We start from the raw sequence: 9397 nt of genomic DNA, 5'->3' as shown, positions 1-9397 counted from the left end.
CAAGTAACATATTGAAGAGATATGGAGAAAGTGGGCAGCTTTGTCTAGTCCCTGATTTTAGTGGAATTTCTTTGAGTTTCTCTCCATTTAGTTTTATGTCAGCTATCTAATTGCTGTATATAGTCTTTATTATGTTTAAGTATGTGTCTTGGATCCGTGATCTCTCCAATACTTTAAACATGATTGGGTGTTGGATTTTGTCAAATGTTTATTTTTTTTTTTTTTTGGTATCTAAGGAGGTGATTGTGTTTTTCTTTTTTCTTTCAGTTTGTTTATATGATGGATTACATTGATGAAACTGTGGTACATTCACACCATGGAATAGTACTCAGCTATTATAAACAAGGAAAATGGATCAAACTAGAAATGATCATCCTGAGTGAAGTAACACAGACTCAGAAAGATATACATGGTATATACTCACTTACAAGTAGAGTATTAGCCCAACATACATGTCCTCTGAGAGACTCCACCCAGCAAAGGAACAGGACAGATGCTGGGACTCACAGCAGAACCTTGAGAGGAGTGCTGAGAGTGGTAAGAATGGGGAGATGGAAGTTCCCAGAGAGTTCAGGAGACCCACAAAGAGACCATCAAGGCTGGTGGATCTGGACCCAGGGAACCTGCACAAACTGTTGCACCAACCAAGGACAGTGCATCAGCAAACCTAGAGCCCCTGCTCAGATATAGCCTATGGTATTTGGGGGTTTCCATGAGCCTCTTTTGGCAACAACATAACAATATGTAACGCATTCCTGGCATTAGAGGTTTCCCTTGGTGGACTAAGGTGTCTAGTTCGGGAATTGTCTCCCATATTATTTGGTGACCTCATTTGGATTTGTGTAATATTTGTGTATATAGTAGGAGTTTTTCATATAGTTTTTTCAAATGACTTTTAATATTAGTAATTTTTTTCAATATTTCTTCCTTTATAATTCTTTCCCACTTCCCTCCCTATTTATTTCTCCTATTTTACTTCTCTCTTTGTCTCTTGATAACATTGTAGTCTATTCCCCATTCAATGGGGAAATTGAATACTCTCCCACGGTCTGATACTAGCTACCTAACCTCTGTAGTTATTTTGACTGTAGTACACATTTTGAAAATTTAAAAGCTAATGTCTATATATAAGAAACAACACACAAAATCTCTCTCTCTCTCTCTCTCTCTCTCTCTCTCTCTCTCTCTCTCTCTCTCTCTCTCTCTCTGCCTTTGTTATCTCACACAGAATGATTTTTTTCTAGCACCATCCATTTACTTGCTATTTTGGATGGCAAGGAGGAGGCTTCTTACAGTTTAATAAAACATTCATTAAAAAGCTTGACAATGGATCACAAATAGTCTTAATTTTCTATGAACTATCTGGTATGATAGTACAATTCTGATGCTTTAAGTCCATGTAGGTTTTTGAGCCTTACCATATTCACAGGGACTGACAGGGTCATTGTCCCATAGAGGACCTTGATGACGGAACAATAGAAGGCTGAATTATTTGGCCACTAACTGAACTAAAAGTAGGAAAGGCACCCAGGTGCCATCAGTATACAGGCTGTGATTGACATGTTCTGGTATGAAAAGTGGATCTGGGTCATTCAGCATCCTCTGTGAACAATTTGAACTCAGGAAGCAAGATAGTTATCAATTAGCAGTGGGAGCTAAACTAGGTCAGCAGAAATGGTCAAAATCAGACTGTGATGGGCATGTACAAGTAAAGGAACAAGAATGGCAGAATGTGTGAATAAAACAGAAGCTCAGGTGACTGAAGACAGGGGGAGAAGACAGATGAGGATGCTACCAAGTAGACAAGAAGGAGAGAGGAGACTCACAGAGTCGAAGAAAACAGCAGAATCTCACCTTGGCTGAGATTATTGAACTCCTGCTGCTGTGGCCCCTCCAGTGTTAAGCAATCTGTTCTTATTCCCATATGTGAGGTAAGGCTGAGTTCTTTGGGATGCTAATATACTTAATTCTAAATCAATTGAGTACTATTTAGTATTGGAAAAGGTTGAGTTCAGGGGACTTGTTATATATAAACAAGATAGTAGATAGTTACAGTAAAGGCAGATGTTAGAAGGGACCACTCTAGCAAGAACCTACAAGGAAACGAGAATTTTAATGAGGGAAGTAATCTATTATTTTAACGTGGTTCATAAACACTTTATATATATTATTGCCGTGTTTACTCCCACTCTATAGACAAGATCAACGTAGCTTAGAGGCTTTCTATTGAATGGCAGAGCTGAAGATTTGGTCTGGATGGTCTGACCTTGCAGTGTCTACATTCTTACTTATGAGGTTGCAACAATTCTCTAATTTTGAGCTTTTCATTCACTTCCCACGAGTGATAAGTAGTTCTGGGACAGTATAAAGGCAAACAGGTACCATTAGCACGACTACTGGTAATGAAGCTGGTAGCCGAAGAGCCAAATCACTCAAGAGCCCAGGAAATATCTTGGATCTGGATCTGGTGTGAGGGGACACTAGGGACAGTCTTTAGAGACACCAATGGGACTCTTCAGAATAGTAATGGGAAGATGACTGGCCCGCACCCCCTTCAATCCTAGGAATGGAGGCAGATTTGAACGTGGGTTTTCTGGATGTAGGCTAGGGCACTGAGCCACCTTCACTACTTCCCATGAGTGTGGCTGGAGACAACATAGCTGAGTTGTTTGCCTGTTGCTTCCAATGTGGAAAGAGAGTTTTTCCAAAAACAAACTCATGACTGTCAGAAGTAAGGAATCATGTATGCAAGAAAACCTTGAGAAAACACCTGACAGATAGGAGGGGTTCAGCAAGAGGTGACTGCCATTGCACTGTAACACACTCCTGCTCTGTCTCCAGGTGTCAAGTCTAATTAGAAAAGGTTTCGGGGAAAGCTGGGCCAGGCCCTATGGAGGCCCTGGGACAATGAGCCTCCCATCTCCTGTCCTCCAGCACTGACACCGTTCATAGAGTTAGAGCTGTCTCATTTGGCTCACGTGCTTTCCCTCAGTCCAGTAACAACGGCAGCCAGCAGCTCTTAAATGTTTAGCAAACGGTGAGAATTTTAAATACTTTCTGTACATCATTACCTTTGCGTCAGTCTTACTAGGTAGCACTATGGGTAAAAAACAAAAAACAAACAAAAAAAAGAAAACAAACAAACAAACAGCAATAATAAAACCCCCATAAAACTGTTTTAAAGTCATAGTATTAGGAGAAAGGAAAAAAAAAAAAAAACCATTTTCTCATCTGACTACTGCATCTGAATTCTGTGAAACCAGAGGAAGTTCACTGTTTGGGGTGTTTGTTTTATCTTATTTATGTTTGTCTTTTCTGAACTAGCTGGTAAGAGAACTGGTTGCATAGACGATACCATAACATATCTCAGAAGGGACACTGAATGAAAAGTTCACCCAAGTACATACCCTGGTCCACAGGACCCAGTTACTGTGGAAACACTGGTGTTTGCTGAAACATGTGATGTCTGCCACCATTTCCTTCCTCCTCAGTGTGTTTGCTTTCATTTAACTACCTAACCACAAAAGTCAACTCAGCTTGTGAGGCAGGGGGATTCCTAGAAATGAGTGTGACCCAACTAGACAATGCAAATGCATCAATTATTTCCTCTTACTCACACTGTGCTGGAGAGGAAGCAGCGGTGGCAAGCAGGCTTTCCTCACATCTCCTTTCCACTTGAGGAGCACTGTTGCTTTATCCATACATGTCTGTGAGCTAGGCTTACTGCTGTGGTGCTTTTCCACAAGTGACGCTAACTACTATTTTCCCCCTTCTGTTACTTCTGACTGGTCTGGAAACTTGTGTGAACAGGTCTCCACTTCTCTATTTCAGGTTAAGTACAGCAAAGAGAAGCATGTGTGTGTGTGTGTGTGTGTGTGTGTGTGTGTGTGTGTGTGTGTGTGTGTGTATGTGTGTGTGTGTATGGGTGTTCCTTTACAGTATTTATTATGTGAACATATGCAATAGTCTAAATGGAATTTAAACTCAAACTATGTCTTAAACTTCATCAATGGGAGCCTTTATTAATGGTATCTAACTGAGGAAAATAGAAAGCAGGATAAATAATAAATATGGGATTTAAAATATTGACTATTTTCTTTCTTTTTTTTTTTTTTTTCAACTTTTAGAGACTTTATTTTCCTTCCATTTCTCCCTTTGCTCAGGTGTCTGCATAGCAACTCAGGACCACTCAGTGGTGGCTCCAACCCACTCAGTGGCCTGTGCTGTGGGAGCTGCTGACCAGTCCTCAGTGGTTGGCTGGGAGCTTCAGTCTTCAGTAGGGAACTGCTGGATGGGTACAGAGGGCACCTGCACACCCTCAGACCAGTCTGCCGCCTCTGGCTGCGCAGCGGTGAACTCAGGAGCTGGTGCAGTCCATTAGCCCTGGAATTCCTCCTTGGTCATAGCCTTCTCAGCAGCAGCCTGTTCCTCCTTCTCAATCTCCTTTGGGTCTCTGTAGAAGCAAAGATCAGGCATCACCTCCCATGGGTGCTCACGGGAGATAGTGCCACACATGTGGAGTACTTCCCGGGCCAGCATCCACCACATCAGACCCACTGAGTGAGCTCCCTTGTTGCATGGGATGGCAATGTCAACATAGCGCAGAGGAGACTCTGTTGCACAGAGCGATGGTGGGCAGGTTGACATAAGAGGCCTCTGTGAGGGGCTGGTGGTCAGCCCTGGGGTCAGTCACCACTAGAAGCCGTGGCTCCCTGAAGGCTGCTTGGATCTGGTTAGTGAAGGTCCCAGGTGTGAAATGGCCTGCAATAGGAGTGGCTCCAGTGGCAGCAGCAAACTTCAGCACAGCTCGCTGGCCAGTGTTCCTGAAGGAGAAGACGCTGACGTCAGGAGGGTTCTCAATGGCAACCATAGCACGAGCTGCAAGCAGCAGCTTCTCCCAGGTCCTCTTTAGATTTATGATGTAGATACCATCACTCTTCCTTTTGTAGATGTACTGCTCCATCTGAAAGTCAAGGTTGGTGCCACCTAAGTGAGTTCCTGCGGCAAGGAATTTGAGGACATCCTCCTCCTTCATCTGCAGGACATCAAGGGCTCCGGACATTGTGTAAGCTTCCCTTTTAAAAGTTACAACGGGAATCAAGAACAACGCCGTATGGACCTGTCCCTGGGCAGCGTGGAAAGGCGACTATTTTCTTTTCTACAAAATAAGAAAGATATGATCTTCGTTACTTGTTTTTAGCACGAAACCACACAAATATGACCAATCTACTCAGCTGGACTTTCAGAAGAACACTCACAAGCATTTGTCCTCTACCAGGCACTGAGCAGGCAGATGAGTTCCTCTCCCTGTACTGTTCCCCTCTGCAACCCTCCCTAAGGAGGGAGCTAAGGAAATTGATTTATAGCAGATGCAGAAAGTTTGCTATTAGTTAAACAGAGAACCATTCTTTTACTTTCATATAAAAATTACACAAAGCCCTCAGTATATGTTTGTTAAATTGATACTTGAACAGCTGGGGCGCTATTTTCGCTGCTTTGAATGACTTCATGTATCAAAAGCACTCACAGGATAAGATCACACAGAATGGAGATTATAATCTATTTTGAAGTCCCCAGTGCCTGGTAGATTAGCTGGTACATTTGGGAGCACAGTCTTAAGTTATCCAAGACCAGTATCCTGAAACTAAAAAGGGGAAATACTTCTCTAAAACCATACCAAATAAAAATATTTCATAACTCATATTTTGTAGATGTCTGACTGAATAGAATAAGCAAAAATGAATAGAGACAGCTAGTGCTTTGTTCTAGCATTGTCAGGATTAAGTCAAGTCTGGAATATAGTCACCAGTAGTAGCATTCATTTCTGAAAACCCAAAAGAGTGCATAAAACTGCCTTCTGTCCTTCCATGCAGTTTCCCAGCTTAATGTCCTGACCATTTGAGAATAGGAGAGTAAAAAAATACAATAGAATTTCAAAATAGAAGATACAGAGATGGAAAATAGAAAAATACAGTTATAATATTGGTCTAAGGGAACTTAAATTGCATCTCTATAATCCAGTTTTGATTTACCTAAGTGTTTACTAAAGCTTTGTATAAATAGTCATTACTCATTTCAGATGACTTCATTCTTTATAATAGGACTTTTATTGAAGATTTTAATGAAATTTAAGAGAAAAGGAAAAACATTAAACCAAATGGCCACTACTAGATACACAAAAGGGGAAAAGAGAAGAGAAGAGAAGAAAAGAAAGAGTAAGAGCTAGGGGATATGATCACAGTGCATTAGTTATATGCATGTATGGAAAGGTAATGAAACCACAAAGACTTTTCTGTAACATACCTGAAGTGTGATTAACCTTGAGACCTTGTCAGTATCTGGGTAGAAAACATGGCCTTTTCGTTTATATTCTAACTTAGACATGTTCATTTAATCATATTAATCTCCCCTCCTCAAGTCTTCCTAGATCTACACCCACCCTTTCCCTACAAAACAAACTTGGCATATATTTGTAAACCTCTTCAAGACCAGTTTGTGTTGTGTGGCCTTCCACTGGATCATGGTCAAATCTATAGGAACTTAGTGGGCAACAACCTCAAAAGAAGTAACCCATTTCTGGCAACTGGGTTTTCTTTGTTAATCTAATAACATGCCTCTAGTGTGAGATAGAGGCATTATTGTTCTGTTATAAGATAACTCCAGTTTAGCTTTTTTTAAAAAAAAATATGTGTGTGTTTTTGTATTTCTAAACATATATGTAAAGCTTCTACAGGAAGATTTTTGAATAGTCTTTAGTATCACTTACCCCTTCCATACTCCCTCCTCTACCAGTCTTCCACTCCAACACTCCAGTTTACGTGTTCCTGTCCCATTATTCACCTTTAACCCTTTATACCAGTGCATCTTAGCTTCCCTTCCTTGAATGCTCCCCTGCCTTCTGCATAGCTTCTCAGTAATCTCATGACCTCTATGGATATTCCAAATGAAAAATACATATGTGAAAATTCAAAGTTAACACTCACAGATGAGATAAAACATGATATCTATCTTTCTGGGTCTGGGTTACCTCACTCAGCATGATTGCTTCTAGCTCCATCCATTAACCTGTAAATCTCATAATCTCATTGTTCTTAATAGCTGAACAATATTCCACTGTGTAAATATACCACATTTTCATTTAATTTTATAAATTTAATTACTTGTGATTTATTTTATGTTAAATTGTTTTAATAAAAAATTTCCTTTGTCCCCTTGGCGTCTTGGAGAGTTAGTGGTGGATCACTGGTCTAGCATGTGTGAAGCTATGAGTTCAGTTCCCAGGACCAAATTTTGATTCTTGTTTTTTGGCTTGGCCAGGAAAATAATAATAACTCTGAAAAAGAATAACAACTTCTCTTTGCAGTTTGTCTTTTCAGGCCATTAGAGGCACCATGCTTCCTCCTTTGAACAATGGGTTAGGCTAAGAATAACAAGGATTTTAGTGTGTGTGTGTGTGTGTGTGTGTATGAGAGAGAGAGAGAGAGAGAGAGAGAGAGAGAGAGAGAGAGAGAGAGAGAGAGAAGAGGAGAAGGGAAGGGCATAAAGAACTTCATTTATTTAATTAAGTTATTTAATTTATAATTATAATAAATAATGTATTTATCAGAGAGCAGGTAGAAACAGGGCAGACACATCAATATCTTTAGTATGGCTTCCTACATTTGAGTATGGTCATTGTTGACTTGTGGTGGGTGTCTCGTGAGCTGTGGGCTGCTGCTGCTGTGGACTTCATTATATTCTGGTTTCCTTATTTATTTTTTCAGAAAGAGAAAAATGAGGAAAGTATCTTGTCTCTGGAAACTTGTTTACATCCCCAGTTTATTTTCCTCTGCTCATGAATCCTTCCATTATGAGGAAAAGACAAACCATTGCTTTGAAGTTTAAATTGGATCCTACCTATGTCCAAGGATGGAACTGGGAATGACACATGGGTATCAAGGCTGGAACATGTTTGAGTGCAGGGTTAGAAGTGGAGTGGGACTGGCAGAGCTAGAATTTTCACTCACAGACTAAAACTATTGCTCAGGATTAATAAGAAAGGCCTGTTTTTGGAAGACAGTGAATGTAGAGATTCTAGCTGCTCAAAATATTGAAGAAAAGAGATCGCAAATGGCTCAGCCATAACAGAATATTTATGCCATCCCCTCTAAGGCTCAGGGATCAACTAGAAAGAATGAAAAGAGCATGAGATCTGGATCATAGGGAGAAGAGCTGTGAAATGCTGTCATTTGGGTATGGCATAGGTAGTGCAGTCACGACTGTATAGTAGTGTGGCTGCCTGTAACAGACCTGCACAAGACTGTGCCTATCAATGGTCAACCATGGATCTGAGAGGATCTCATGAGACCTTTTCTCCATACTTATTAAATATTAGGTACTGATATACTTAGCTGGAGGGACAGTCGTTATCTATTGTCTTTGGTGTGGAACTACTGAGGAATCTACCATGGCCCAGAGGACATTTCCAACCCTCCAACCCAGAGTAACATAGATGATCCTGGCTAAACTCCCTAGGTCTCCAGACACACACACACACACACACACACACACACACACACACACACACACACACACACACACACACGAGCCCAGACTTGTGTGGAGAGTAAAAGGAGTAGGTGAAATTTTAGGAAGGGTAAGGGTTACAGCAATGAGAATCTACTTTATACATGTTGTTGAAGAACAAAGTCAGTAAAAGTTAAAAAGTGAATGGAATTCACAAGAGAGTAAAGGTTAGATTATGATTATCAAGTAAGAATATAAAAGGATTTTGTGAGTTTGAATTATTTTTTAGTATCAATTTAGTATCAGTGTTCTGATATTGCTTTGAAGTCTTTACAGTGTATTTTCAGTTGGTTCACACCACATGAAAGATTTATGCACATTTCAGTATTATGAGACACAGTTTTAGCATAATGGAGCTATGGTGACATATTTAAAGTGTGGTGCCTTGGGGTAACCATTGAGATGTAACAAGAATAAATTAATAAAAAAATTAAAAAAAATAAAGTGTAGTGCTTTTTTTTTTCATCTGTATGCTCTGTGCAGATGAAGAAGTCAGACTGACTTACTTTCAAATATCCTCATTTCATTCTCCGATATTGTAATACATTTCAGTTTCTAAAATAATATAGTCTTGATTCATGCTCTCTATTGTCCTATACTGCATGATGGAATTTTGTTGCTCACTATTCTTGCTGATATGGTAGTTTTCAAGGCTTTGAATTATCTGTTAGTTTTTAGTCTTCCTGTGCATATTTGTGAGGTACCCACTTCATTTTACTCATCGGTGCTTTATGGTTCTGCAGCACTTCCTCAATTTCTTTGTCTTTGCCCTTCACAGATATGTACTATCATTGCTGCTAAGAAGAGCTCAATGTTTTTTTCACAATTCAAA

The 9397-nt window shown here is 40.1% G+C and overlaps 1 pseudogene; it reads right to left on the bottom strand.

The window, feature by feature from the left end:
- Positions 1-4108: 4108 nt before the first annotated feature.
- Positions 4109-5073, bottom strand: LOC127196070 (40S ribosomal protein SA-like; annotated as a pseudogene).
- Between the last annotated feature and the right edge of the window lie 4324 nt (positions 5074-9397).

Source organism: Acomys russatus, chromosome 1 (genome assembly GCF_903995435.1).
Source record: "Acomys russatus chromosome 1, mAcoRus1.1, whole genome shotgun sequence".
Classification (NCBI taxonomy): Eukaryota; Metazoa; Chordata; class Mammalia; order Rodentia; family Muridae; genus Acomys; species Acomys russatus.
The sequence above is the reverse complement of the archived record's forward strand: the minus strand, read 5'-3'. Positions and strand labels throughout refer to the sequence as shown.